Source organism: Strix uralensis, chromosome 9 (genome assembly GCF_047716275.1).
Source record: "Strix uralensis isolate ZFMK-TIS-50842 chromosome 9, bStrUra1, whole genome shotgun sequence".
In the NCBI taxonomy this organism is placed as follows: Eukaryota; Metazoa; Chordata; class Aves; order Strigiformes; family Strigidae; genus Strix; species Strix uralensis.
The window spans coordinates 9,917,133-9,930,696 of NC_133980.1; the positions used below are offsets into that span (position 1 = coordinate 9,917,133).

The 13,564-nt window shown below is 53.0% G+C and overlaps 1 long non-coding RNA gene across 2 annotated transcripts in view; it reads left to right on the top strand.

Moving 5' to 3' along the window:
- The window catches only part of LOC141947442 (uncharacterized), a 49,326-nt gene that overhangs the window by 20,720 nt on the left and 15,042 nt on the right, over nt 1–13,564 (top strand). The window lies entirely within an intron of this gene.

Consider the following 13,564-nt stretch of genomic DNA (forward strand, 5'->3'; position numbering starts at 1 on the left):
TAAATATATAAAAATGCTGTGGGGAAGAGGAGAGACACTGTTTTTAAATGGGTGAGATGGTCTAATCCTATACACGAACGCATATTAATCCTGTTTAGAGATAACCTGTCTCCTTTTTGGCTTAATATATTATCCTTATACACGGATAAAAACTTTGCGCTCCTATTAATTCGGTCTAGATTGGTACTTCTTGGCTTATTTCTGTCACTTTTTTCTTTTTTTTTTTTTCCTCCCCCCTCGACAACCTGCTCAGAGGAAGCTAGATGGTTACACTTGGTTACTCAAGTTTTATTCGAAATTATTTCCAGAGCGAGGGCTCACTCCTCAGCCAAGGGGGCTGATTGATTCTGTCCCTCTCCGCCTCGCATTTAATGTGCCTCGTCCTATCGCGGCCAAGCCAATGAGCCGGGATTTTCGTGGCATCCCAGAGCAGCCCTTGCTGATTCCTCTTGCACCTATCCTGCAAGAAGTAGATTAAGCTCTTTTGGATATACTTGCTGATGCATTGCGCTGAGGAAAATTGCTCGGCGTTTGCTTATAAAAACCCATGTTACTGTGAAAGTTCTTTTTTTCCCCTAATCGTGGTAACAAATAGCATCAGCTCCTGGAACAGTTTGGCAAAGCCATTCTTTGCCTGAATACTGCTAAACGGGAGACGCTGACAGCTAACCAGTTATTACCTGATCTCCGAGTAAACTCCCCCCCCCCCCCCCCCCCCCCCCCCCCCCAGCTGATAACAAAACGTGTTGGCAATAAATGACATTAGAAATAGCAGGCAGATGCCGGTGGGTGCCTGGAGCACGTTTCCAGGGTCAGATCTTGTCATCCCGCGCACAAAAGAATAGATCTTGTCTACATCGGGGAGAAGAGATCATATCGATGCGCCTATATGAAAAATACAGATCGTTTACACTTTGTTTTCGGGATGTTTCAAACACGCCGGAGCATCATCACCTGACAGCGCCTTATTTACTGCCAACAAGTTGGAGCTCTCCAGCGTCAACCTTCGCTCCGGTGCGGCTTAATAATAAAAGGAGGAAGGTTGGGGCTTTGCCGGGGGGTGCCCGGGCCCTCCCCGGGCTGGCTGGATGCGGAGTGCCCGGCGCCGCCCGGGTGAAGGGGTGCGAACCGCCGCGGCTCCCCGCTCCGCGTTTCCCACTTTCCTTCCCCCGCGCTACTTGATAGCCTTTGTGTCCTATTGCTGCACACACCCATAATTAATCCTCCTTCTTACCGCTTACATCCCGGACCCAAGGGGCAACTCAAACCTATTTAGATCGCCTTGGTTGGTTGCACAAATTTAAGTGGCAAATGAGTTATAAACCTAATAACTGCTTTAATAAAAATAATTATTTGATTATGGCAGAGGAAATTTGCTGGAGCGCAAGGATGCGGCTGGGTTTGCGTTTTGGTGGCGGTGAGAGTCGTTTTGGATTGAACTCAAACGCCTTTTAAAAACATTACTCTGGAAAAAAAAAAAAAAAAAAAAAAAAGAATAAACCAAAGCACAACCCAAAACAAAAAGCGCCCCAAAATCCCAATCCTAAACCCAACCTCACATCAACAAAAAAATCGCCCCGATTCGCGGAGCGTTGTGGAACATTTCCCGCGATATTCGAAAGAAGAATTAATTTGTAAACAGAAAAAGCAAAATGAGATTTGTGTGCCTTTGAATTAATTGAAAACAATCAACACGGGGGACCATTAATCACAAACGCTGGTACCCCTCTCACTTTTTTTCCCGTTAAGGATGAAGTTTCTGAGCCTCTTTCAAGTGTATTTATGCTTCTGGTTTTACAAGGAAAAGTGAGGATGCAACAAGACCAGTCGCGTTGTCCTCTCTATACTTTTAACGCTAGCATATTGTTTGATTACTAATTCGAGTTAATATGATCTTTATGGCAACATAACAGTGGATAATTGGCCCTTTTTCTGAACAACAATGTAAATCACAATCGCTTTATTATTTAATAACGTCAAACGCTTCGTTGGATTGGCCCCGACAGAGAAGACCTTTTCTTTCTAGGCAGTGTTGTTGAGAAAGAACAATGCAGATCTAATTGTGGAGATTTCAGAAGTTGGCTCCTGTAAATGAACAGCTTAGATATGGAAGTTCCAGCAGATGTCTGCACTTTTCCCTGTGACAAACCTTGTAACCCCCCTTCCTCCCCCACTGCCCCGTCCTCCCCCCTCCCCGACTTATTGAAGATTTTTTGTTCTCACATCCTAGCAACAACCTAAATCTTCCAGTCGCAAATACACCCCTTTCCCCCCGTTGCTATACAGAACTTCAGATGGCAGGCTTAAGCGTACACACCAAATTAGTGCTTGGCCCAAGGCGCGTTCGCCCCTCGCTCGCCCCGCGCCCCCCCATCAGCTGCGGGCCGGGGGGGTTGTCGGGCCGGCGGCGGGGGGGTCCGGGGGGGTTTGGGCTCTCGGCGCTGTGGTTCGCCACCTTCTTGCCAGCGCTGTAGACGTGCCGGGGGTTTGTTTTGCAACAGTTTGGAGGCGACTGCGAGTTGCGCACGCCGTTATGTGGCAGGGAAGGTGCCGGGGCCTGCCAGCCCCTCGGGGACGGCGGGACCGGCCCCCCGGCGGAGCCCCCCTACGTGCCATCCGCTGCCCGGGGGGGGGGTCCTGCTTCTCCGACGCCCCTTGTCCGGCCCAACTGACCCAAACTCTCCCGGCTCCACCGTGCCATCGGCAAGGAGCTTACCCCGGGGTGGGGGGCACGCCTGCGGGGACAGGGATCCCCCCGGGATGGGTCCCAGGGAGAAGTTGTGCGACTTCTGGCGGGGCGGGGGGAAGCGCATCCCAGGGCGCATCCTCTCTCCCGGCCCCATCCCCCGGCCCTTTGCTACGCGCTGCTCCGCGGAGCGCCCCGCGGTTTGGGCGCTGCGCAGGTTTTTCTCTTGCGCTAGAGGCGACCTGCCTGGGATCAGCCCGGTCGGGGGGGCGAGTCCCGCTCCCCTCCTGCACCGCCGGCCCCTCCGAGGGCAATTCCGCGAAGAGGAGCTGATTTGGCAAACTTTGGGGGAGGGAGTTGGCAGCGCTGCCGAGCCCCTGCCCCGTCCTGCCGGCTCGCCCCCAGCCCCAACAATGCGCGCTTTGATGCGCGCTGAGGGCCCCGCCAGCGGGGGGTTCGGGCGACGTGCACCAGCCCCCCGCACAGCTCATCGCTGCCAGGGTGTCAAAAGATGAGGCAGATACACCAAACTCGGGATGTTTTCCCTTCCTTTTGTGTTTTTTTCTTTTATTCCTTTCTTAAAAAAAAAAAAAAAAAGACACAAACTAGCTAAATCCTTTTCCGAGGCAAGCAAGGCGAAGCGCCTTTTCTGCTCCTTCCCGGGGTGCTCCCACGCCACGCCAGCCGCCACGTCTCAGCGATGCGGGTGCCGGTGCTGTGCCCCGGGGCTCCCCGGGCCCCCGGCACCCCGCCCGGCCAGCCGGGCCGTCCGCGGGGCGCCGCCGCCCCAAAGACCTTACACCTGCGACGGGGTGGGCTTTTTTGTTCGTTTGCAAGAACTCACTCGAGGAAGGTATTGAGAGCACAGACCTGATCACTGAAATTCCCCGAAACAGAATCCCAGGTTCAGTGACTCGGGGTTGCCAGCCCTGCCTGCAACCGTGGGAAGTGGTTGATGAATCCCTATTGACCTTTGCGACTTTTTCTCCTCGAGTGGGTGGAAAATCTTGATTTTTTTTTTTTTTCAGTCCTACCTTTCCCGGCTTGTTTGTTTATTTGTTTTACAACTTTACTTTTCCCTTCTGTTATCGCTTGGCGGGGGGGAGCCCCGCACACGCTGGATGCTTCCCGTGAGAGCGCGGGGGAGTGGGTGTGCAGGGGGTCGCCGGGGCTCTCCCGGCCGGCAGCGGCGGCCCCGCGGCTTGCCAAGGGTTAACCGTGCCCGCTCCGGGGTCTGCGCAGCCATGGATGAAACTGCTGCGACTTTTCCCAAAAACCATCAACAGGAGGGAGATCCCCCGGAGCCCCGGGCTGCAGCGGGCCGGGCCGGGCCGGGCCGGGGGCGGGGGAGGCCTGGGCGGCTGCCACTCCCCCCCTAATGAGCTCATTTCCATGTCTGCGCCTCCCGCCACTGTGAGAAAATCCGCCGGGACATCCAGCGTGCCGATGCGGCCTGGACTGCCCCGGTCTCCCCGGTGACAGCGCCCGCCCGGGAGAGCCGCACCGGCTGAGGGGGAGAGAGATAAATAAAATAAAATAAAACTTCTGCCAGCCCCAGCACCTCGCAGGTTTCCGCGGGGGTTGGGGGAACCCCACGGCTGTCTTTGGTGGGGCCGGGCTCCCCCGAACACCCGCCTGGAGCAGTGCGGGGGGGGTGGGGGGAGGGTGCAAAAGTGCCCGGGGACAGTTCGGGAGGGGGAAGGGAGCGCTGAACAGCCCCACACTTATCAATAACAAGATGTATAAATATCAAAGTGAAGGAGCCCGAGTAAGTCTTTCTAGAAGCGAGGAGGAAGCTTAAGCAGCTTTCTTTAATGGTGATTTGTAGCTCTGTAAGGGGCACGGATAGCAAATACCCTGCAGGTGCATGTTGTAACACTGCCATCCGGACTTTAATGTAGATTACTCTCCAACTCGTTTGATCGGTCCTTTGAAACCCTTTACAATTGCCTGTGACGAACCGCCAGTCTCAGTTTTTTTTTTCTTTGAATAATGCCTTAAGGGTAAGTCCTCGGGGCTTTTAAAGATCTCCAGCACATTTTTAAAAAATCACGTTAGATTTTTACTTTAGAGCGTGGGTCCATGTCTCTCAACTTGCGGCTGTTAACAGGCATCTTTTAAATCATTAATCATCTAATAGCCACCAACTTTACTCTGGAGGGGAAATACGGAGATCTTCTAAAGGCCTCCAAACATTTCTATAGCTTTTGGGATCATCCTGGTTAAAATTTAGGAGGCAAACACCCCATCCCTTCTGCTGAAGCCCTGGAGCTGCTGGGTCTCCGGTGTTTGTGGACACCGCTGAGTAAATCTGCGCTGAAGGCCTTTCCTCTGGCCATCGAGAAACCCCCCCGTGTGGGTTTAGAGAGCAAACCCGAAGGGTGATGCAGGGGAGCAGCCCTGTTGGAGGGCGGGAGGGCCGGTGGGGGAGCGGGGAGCGGGGAGGGCCCCCTCGACCCCCCCGGGCCCTCCCGCACCCTGACCCTGCCCTGGGACCTCCACCCGCTGCTGTGTCGGTGCCTCCTAGCAATCAGGGAGCATTTTGGGGGGAGGAAAAAAAAAAAAAAAGACAAGACGAGAGGACGCAATAAATCCGCAGATGTTTCCACTCTCTCCGCAAATAACGTTTAACCTTTAATATTTATTCGTTACTATTAATTCAAAAAAATAATTACTGAACTTTTGGCCCTTCAACTTCCACAAGCGGCGCTTTGTTTCTCTAAAATAAACTTGGGAGAAGCGATCCCTCCGTATCAAACTAGGGATTTGAATTAAAGGCCCATTTGGGACACTTGAGACTACAAAGGGTTACACATAAATAAATGCCACATTTGCCTATTGCAAAAGTTTTCTCTGTCCTTTCTCAGTCACAACAGGGGAGGAAAAAGCCGTCGTTTATTATCTAGCGCTGGGCAGGAGCAGCCCCTCCAGAATGTGCTCTTAGATTTGGCCGGCAGAAGAGGGACTCTTTTTTTCCCCCCCTCAACAGCAGCTCCTTTTGTTCTCCAGATCTCTTTCCCAATTTCAAGCTTCACTTGCAGATCCTAAGTTTGTTTGTTAATGACGCTATTACCATCTGGCTCGTCCTACTTTCCAAAAGATATAAATCTCCCCAGTTTCATTGCCTACATTATCATTTAAGTGCCACCATAGCTGGAAGAAAAATATGCTTTCAAGGCTGCAAATTCTCTTGCACGGAGAAACTTCCCGGGCGCGGAGCTGCCGCCCGCCCCGCCGGGCTGCGGGCCGCCTGGCAGGGATGGCTCCAAATGGATTTCACCTCGCAGCGATGCTGGGAGAGGGGGAGACAGCACGATTTCAGTTTTACACCAGAAACTTAAGTGAACCTCGCCCCCCCCCCCCCCATCCCGTCGCCCCTTTTGTGGCTGTTTAATGCATCTGGCTACTTTGAACCGTTATCTTCGGCGGGGAGAGGGATGCCCGCCCGCCCGGCGCGGAGAGGGCAGGATGGGTCCTGCCCCTGGCAGGCTCCTCTTTTCCCTTACCCAGCGTGAACCCCCGTCTCTCTGCAATAAGTACATATTCCATACGTGTGAATAAACCTTTCCCACAGGCGTCGTACAGTAAAGGGAAAAAAAGTTTGGGCTCCTCTTAGTGCAAAGCGGTTGCAGATTTGTGTGCGCTTAAGCATAAAGGGACGGGGGGGGGAGGGCGAGAAGGGATGGGGGAGGGAGTTGGGTCGGTTTGTGTATGGGCTCCACAATGACTCTATTTATTCGCTGCAACCAGCCTGGGCAGATTGAATAGGCGAGAGAGAGACACTCAGCCTTCCCAACGCGTGGGCTTTGTGGGATCTAGTCCCCACTAGCAGATTTCGACTGCTAATTTCCCATTCTGCGAGGCTCTCCTGCAAGGAGACACGGCCGTGCCCATCAGCTCCGTCTCCCCCAAACACCGCCCGTGTTTCCAGTCCTTCACCTCTCCACCTAGAACTTTAGCGAAGGAAGAAGTTTGAACCTTTATCGTTCTTTTGCCGGGTGTCCGGCAACGTTTCTGTGGAGAAAAAAAAAAAAAAAAGTGTATGTACACACACACTCTTACACACAATATTGTCAAGGGAGGAAAAATATGATACTCCTTTAATATGGGAAAGAAACCCAGGGATTTTTTTTTCCCGAGTGATCTAATTGTTATAAATAATTACGGATGAAAAGAAAACTCACTTATTATGCACTTCTAATACTGTGACTGCCTAGGAGAGAAAGGGGGCCAAACCAGTGATTAATTAATATCGCACTGGCGTAGCTGTTTTCTCGCGAAAGGCCTTTTCCCCCCTCGCTGCTGCCGAGTTATCATTCCAGCTCGAGTCATGTGTAGCCAGGAAGGGATCTTGTTTATAAATTTATATGACGACCTTTTCTTTGTGTGTGCTCTAAAGTTGATATGGACAAATTGCAGAGGTATACAATTTAAGTAGATGCACTTTTAATCACCGATCATTAAAATGGTTATGTTAAATATACTCAATTACATGCATGACTTCACCCTAACAGTACTTTCTATTCTCCCAGCTGCTCACGTATTCCTTAACTATAGTCAGCAGAAGAAACTCGATTATGCTGAATCCATACATTTCTATGGATTTCATCAGCCTAATTAATGCTTCAGTGTGGTCCATGTGTCTGAATGGTCCCTTTGCTATTACTTGGGTAAGGAGGCAGTGCTGGAATGCAGAGGGTCTTTCTTTCAAAGATACCCATGGGGGTCACTCTAGGACTCTAATGGCAAAGGTAGCAAGTGTTAAATAGCAGAAACATGCAGAGAAAGGGAAGGCAGCGATGTAAAAGGGACATTGATACTGTAGGTATGCCCAACAGGTCAGTGATGATAATTAAAACGCTTAAAGAAGAAAAGGTAAACGGAAAGCTTCCACAATTTGCAGCGTGCCTGGTTAAAAGCAAACAAATCAGCCCACAGAAACGCACCTTGCTGGTCCTGGCGGGGGGGGAAGAAAAAAAAAAAAAAAAAAAGAAAAAAGTTGACAGCCGATTTTTAGTCTAAATAACTACCAGGGTAGCCTCTTCTGCGAGCATCGCGTTTGAATGCCCCGTCTCTTCTCCAGTTTTCTCGCTGTCGAAATGCAACCTGTCAGGGAGAGGGGCCGGGCCGGGCACCCCCGGGGCCCCGGCCGGGGCCGGGACGCACCGAGCTGGCAGGAGCTGCCCTTCCCCTCCCCAGCTTTCTCCCGAAATGAAGAAGCGATTAACACAAATAGGATGCGTTGCGGCTTTAGCGCAAACAGCCAATGGCGGCTTGTATAACACATCTTCCCATCTTAGCATTTAGTGGGATCTAAACGGCCAGAGCGGTTCCTGCTATTCCAGCAACATTTTAATCGATGAGAAATGCATCGAGATGTATTTATTTTTTCGTTCCCACCTGTTGTAGTAGAAGACCATCTGATCACACCTTGCTCTGGCTGCTGGGAGACGTGAGGGGAAATCAGAGATCTTTCTTGTCACCCACTGCACTGCCAAAAAGGTGATGATGGAGCCCGCATCTCTTCCCTGTTCTGCAGCTCGATTGTCCTAACTTCGAGTCAGTGCCTTGCTGCAGCCTTCATCCTTCAAGTGGAGAGAGAAAGCAGGGAAGATTTCAGATCTATAACCAAATTATAACCTAGGAACTTTATGCTTGTCATGCTAATTTAATGACTTTTATACTAAGTGTAGACTTTCTGTCTTTTGAAATTAGCTCTTCAAAACGCTTTGTGTAATGACAGACACTAGACATAAGAGACAAATGCACAAGCAATAGTGGGATAATAATCTGGCAAACACTGTGCCGTTTAATATTAAAATGGAGAACAAAGTGCATTAAATCTCAGCGGAGAGGTACATCGGTGTCCAATGCCATTGGTCACTCCAGAGGGTGTCCTCCAACAGCCGCCATGTCTGGGTTCACCTGGAAAGTGAGCAAATACCAGATGCCAAGTACAAAATAGTATTTCACGCAGCGCGGTGCCCCTTTGCATTCTGGTGGTGCTTACGCGTGTCTGAGAACTGTAAATATCCTGATTTCGACAGGCCAGTTCTGCTGGGCCCAGCCCCTTGCTCGGTTCCCAGCGGGGGGATGTACATGCTGCGCTCGTATATATGGTTCAAATGTACACATCCCCTCTGTCCCTGAGAGTGTTTCTGTGCTCCCATGTTATGAGTGGTCCAGAAATCTGTCCAAGAGATGGTCCTGATAACAAAGGGAGGGGTAAACCCAAAGCTATAGGTGTATTGCAGTCTGGGCGACTCACTCATTGCCTATAATTGTAAATAAGGTAAGTTCACACGACGATCGAGTAACGAGGGAACAAGAGGCCTATTTTAATCAGGTGGTTATCTCTCCTTGGTGGAGATCAGAGCTCCATCGCTCCTGGCCTTCTCATTGTGTCCCCCCTGCTGGAAATGACAGCTCCTTCAGAAATAACCAACTTGGTCCCTGGATGGGATTTCAGCTCTTTTGCACTACACATGTACCAATTGTCATTTTACAGCTACAGCGAAACCTCTAAATTATATAAGTGTATAAACTGGGCCTCATTAAATCCCCCCTTTTGGATAGCCTCAAGGTTGGAGAGTATATTACTGTAAGCCAGAGGAGACTTAAATTATATCCAAATGGGGATTGAAACGTAGTGGTACTTAAGCACACTCCTTGTCTCAGCTGCAGAGGTTTCATTTTTCCCCTTCAGAGTGTTATAATATTACAAACGCAACAGTTTCCTTATGTCAAATCAAACTATCTGAAATCCTATTTCTTGCTTCAGCCTCCGGGTCCCTTTGTGGTGGGGACAAAACCACAAAGATACGATCAAACACTGTAGCCTGACCAAAGAGAAATTTATCGTTCATCTGAGAGAGCTTCCTAATTTGAAGCTAAAACCCTCCCCTTCCAGAAAGCATCTCAACATGCTGTGCAAGTTGTTTTCCTGCGCGTGTGCCTGTGTGTACGGATAAACCGGGGTGTGCAGAGGGACGGGGGGCCGAGGGCAGCGATTACCCCGCAGCTTAGAGCACGCCCTGACCACAGGTTGATTTTTCCACCCAAGCCGATATAAAAATAAACGTTTCTGTAGGAAATCTGTGCCTACGCGGGCTGCCGCGGCTTTCCCCGCACCCCCACCCGCCCGCCCCGTGCGGCGCCGCGGCCCAGGGGCACGGCCGGGCCGGGGGGGCTCTGCCCAGGGCACCCTCTCCCCGCGGGACACCCCGAAACACCAGAGCTGAGCCCCCCCCCCCCCTCCCCCCCCCCCCCCCCGGCACGGCGCTGCCAGCTCTGGTGAGAGGGGCACCGCCGCTGCAGGGATCGCCGGGCGCGAAGCCCCCCCCGAAGTTGGGCTTGCCGGGAGGGGGTCGCCTTTCCTCCTTTTCCAGCCCTCGCAAGAGGGTCAGTGGTTTAACCAGGCGTCACCAGGACTTCGTTTTATTCCCGGCCCACTGAAGCGTGTGGCTTTTAGTGACTGATGGCCGCTGTGGCTGTGCGCGGCACAGTTGCTCTCACGGTGCGTTGCTCCAGATGGGCACGTCCTGCAGGCTCGGGGCGGGGGGGTGGGGTGGGGGGCACGGTCGCTTCGGAAAGGCCACCGAGACACTGAGATTTGTTCTGGGTCAACCCTCCCCAAACGCCAAAGTTGGGAAACAACTTTCGCAGCGTGTGGCGAGGAGGGAGGGAGCGGCGGCGGGTGCCGCGGTGCGGGGCGCCGGGGCTGGGGGGCGCCGGCCCCCCCAAACAGCCCCCCCCCCTTCGGCCCGCCCCAGCGCGTCACCCCCGTCCCTCTGCTCAGCTCTTCCTCCCCGGGCCCCGGACGCGCAGACAGCACGTTTCCAAACTTTGAAATGCCAAATCACGTTATTGCTGTGGCAGGAGGCTGCTTTCGGATCTGTGACAGCTGAGTTTTCCCTATCGATTATGTGACACTGCAGTTCATTTACACAGCTCAAAAGCTTAAAGACACTGGAGGAGCCCCCGGTTTAACCCGAAATCCTAACAGAAAGTGAATCAACTTTCTGGCCAGTGTTTAAACTGATAGATCAGAACTTAATTCGGAGAGACAGAAAGGGAGAGAAACGACAGCACGGATTTATCTTGCCCAGCGTCCGTCGCTGAAACTTTAGAAACTGCGGCGTGGAAAATCCAGGGCCGAAACGCTGATTAGAAGCAGCGCGCTCGGTGTCCAGACACGTTATATATTTTAGAAGGCAGATTACAGCGCTTGGGGTTTTGTGCGGGTACACGAAGGACTGGCGTGGGCCGAGGTGGGTGCGGGGTGCGGTGGGACTCCGGGGTGTCCCGGCCGCGGGGGGCCGGGCAGCAGCTCCCGGCGCCTTTCGGGTTCGCCCCGCCGGAGCGCCCCGGCCCAGCGACCGGGCGGCAGGAGGGGCTGGGGAACGGGGGGGCATTTTCCTCTCTCACATGGGGACGAGACCGGCCTCCTTCTACTGCCGGGTCCTTCCCTTGGCTTCTTTAACTGGGGGCCTTCCAGGAGCCAGCCCAGCTCCCGGTCCCTGCTGCTCCCTCCCCCTGTCCTCGCCGAGGTTTCATTACTTTCTGTTAGTGCCTGGAAACAATAAAGGATGTGGGACTGGGCTTTTATTGATTATTTGTCACCCTGTATTTGTCAGTTTCAATAACTTTTCCTGAAGTTTTACTTACGGGCACTTGAGCTTTCGGATTAGGCCAGCTCTGCGGATTGCAGTGAGGGGTAATTATCCGCTGGCCTGCTTCCCTGCAGCCGGAGAGAAAAGAGCATTAACGTATAGAATGGGCAGGATCCGGCCTGAGCCGCCCCTAAAGCGCTGTCCGGGGGAGAGGCGGGCGCAGCCAGGAGCTCGCCGCGGCCCTGCCAGCTGCCCCCCCCCGGCCCCACCGGCGCCCCCATCCCCGCTCGCCCTGCGCAGGGTGCGACGAGCCCGCGGCCGCTCTCTGCCTCCGAGGTGCTTGGGGCCCCCAAAGTCGTCGTCCCCCCCCACCTCTCCCCGGTTTTGGAGGCGAGAGATCAACCCTCGAGAGACGGCCCCGCTCCCGGGGGCGGGGGGGGGGGGGCGGGGGGTCGGGGGGGACGGGACCCACGACGCTGGGGCCCGAACCGGGGCTTTCGGCAGCGGCCAAATCCCCGGGATTCAATTAAAAAGCTGGCTCGCGCCGCTGGCGGGGAGGCGAAGCCGGGGGATTTGTATTATGAAGATCGACTCTTCAAAACTGCCCGCCTGGCAGCCCGGCCGCGCTCCCGCCGCTGAGGGGACCCGCCTGCCCCGGGCGGCCCGGCCGGAGCCCCGGCGGTGGGGAGGGCGTGGGGCCAGGCCCCACGGGCGGCGGGGGAGCCGAGGCGGGGGGGGGGGGGAACGGCCCCCGCGCCTCCCGCAGCCTTTCCAGAGAGGGGGGTCAGACCTTCCTCGAGAGAAAAGACCTTATCTCTGGCCGTCTTCCTCCTCTAATAACTTTCCTACGTCTCCCAAGCGATGCACGCTGCTCCATACGTGCTCCAGCCATACTAATTTGTAAGCACACTAAAGGCAAGCTAGCATAATCGTTCCCCGGGCTGGCAGGGTGCCTATCGTGTACAGTATAGCGTTTGATGTACTGTATCTCATACCACTGCAAGCTAAGAGACAAGCGAACACAGAGTGCCCAGTTACACAGGATTTAATTACAGCGGAATGCATTCTCCATGCTGATTAGCAGAAAAATCAATCGGGGGCTTATTTGCCACAATGAACCAATAAAAAAACAATTTATTAGAGCAATAATCTCAGCCCCAAATGGTCTAAATATTATTGTTTCAATTGCATTGAGGGAATTCAGACTGGAAGTGTTACACAGAGAGCATCAGGGAGTCCTTCTCCATTAATTCAGTAAGAGTTTCTAACCCCTTTCCAGGGGCTCACTTGCTGGCTCAGAGATCTTTGAAACAGAGGGCCAAGTTCCCCCGTTTTAGGTACAGGTGTCTGGGTTGCTGCAGTACCTACGAGACAAGATGCTCTGTGGGCCACAGCTGTCTATGCTAAGAGGCAAATCTAGCATACAGCTTCCCTCTAGGTCTTAAAGATTTCCTGCTTTCCAGTGATTTATATGTGAAATTCCTAGAAGAGGGGAGGCCACACAAAAGGTCCCCAAGCCATAGGCCGAGATAAATGCCTTGTTGTAATATCGTTAGAAAAATACCAAGTGTGTGCCAAAAATTCTCTGGTAGGGATGAGGGAGAAAGGCATTCCCTTGGGAGGGTGCTGAGCACCAGGACGGGGCTGGGGCGCGTGGGGAGGATGGGAGGGACCGCAGTGCCCTCGCTTCCCCTCTCCCACGTGAAATCGCTCCCTCCTGCTCATGATGGACTCGCAGTTTGCAGGGTGCTCCCCTGGGAAGTTCGTGGGAGGCTGGAGGGAGCACAGGCAACGCAGCACTGGTGGGCCAGGTCACGCCAGGAACTGCGGGGTCCCCGAGAGCTTAAAGTCTGTGACTCAGGAGATGCTGATTTTGCTTTACAGCTTTCTGTAACTCCAGTCATCTCTGTCCCAAACCGGAGAGGACCTCATTTCCTGCTCAGTGCTCTGCCAACCACAAGGTCTTTTCATAAGGCTGCCAGGGGTGCCTGGCTGCGGGAAGGACAGTCAGTGTTTGTCACCAGGGAATGAGCTGGCATCATAGCTCTAATCTGAGTCAACAACCTGGCTAGCCCTGAGCATGACTTCATAAATCATGCTATCTAATTGAAAGGCACATGCTTATATGTACAGTGTTTTTCAAAAAGGATGCAAAAACTAAAATGAAATGCAACAAACACTTCTTTTCTTCCCACTAGCCTATTAATCAGTCACCTGACTGTTTCAATTTACATTATTTCACGCAGCAAAAAAAGGGAAAACATAA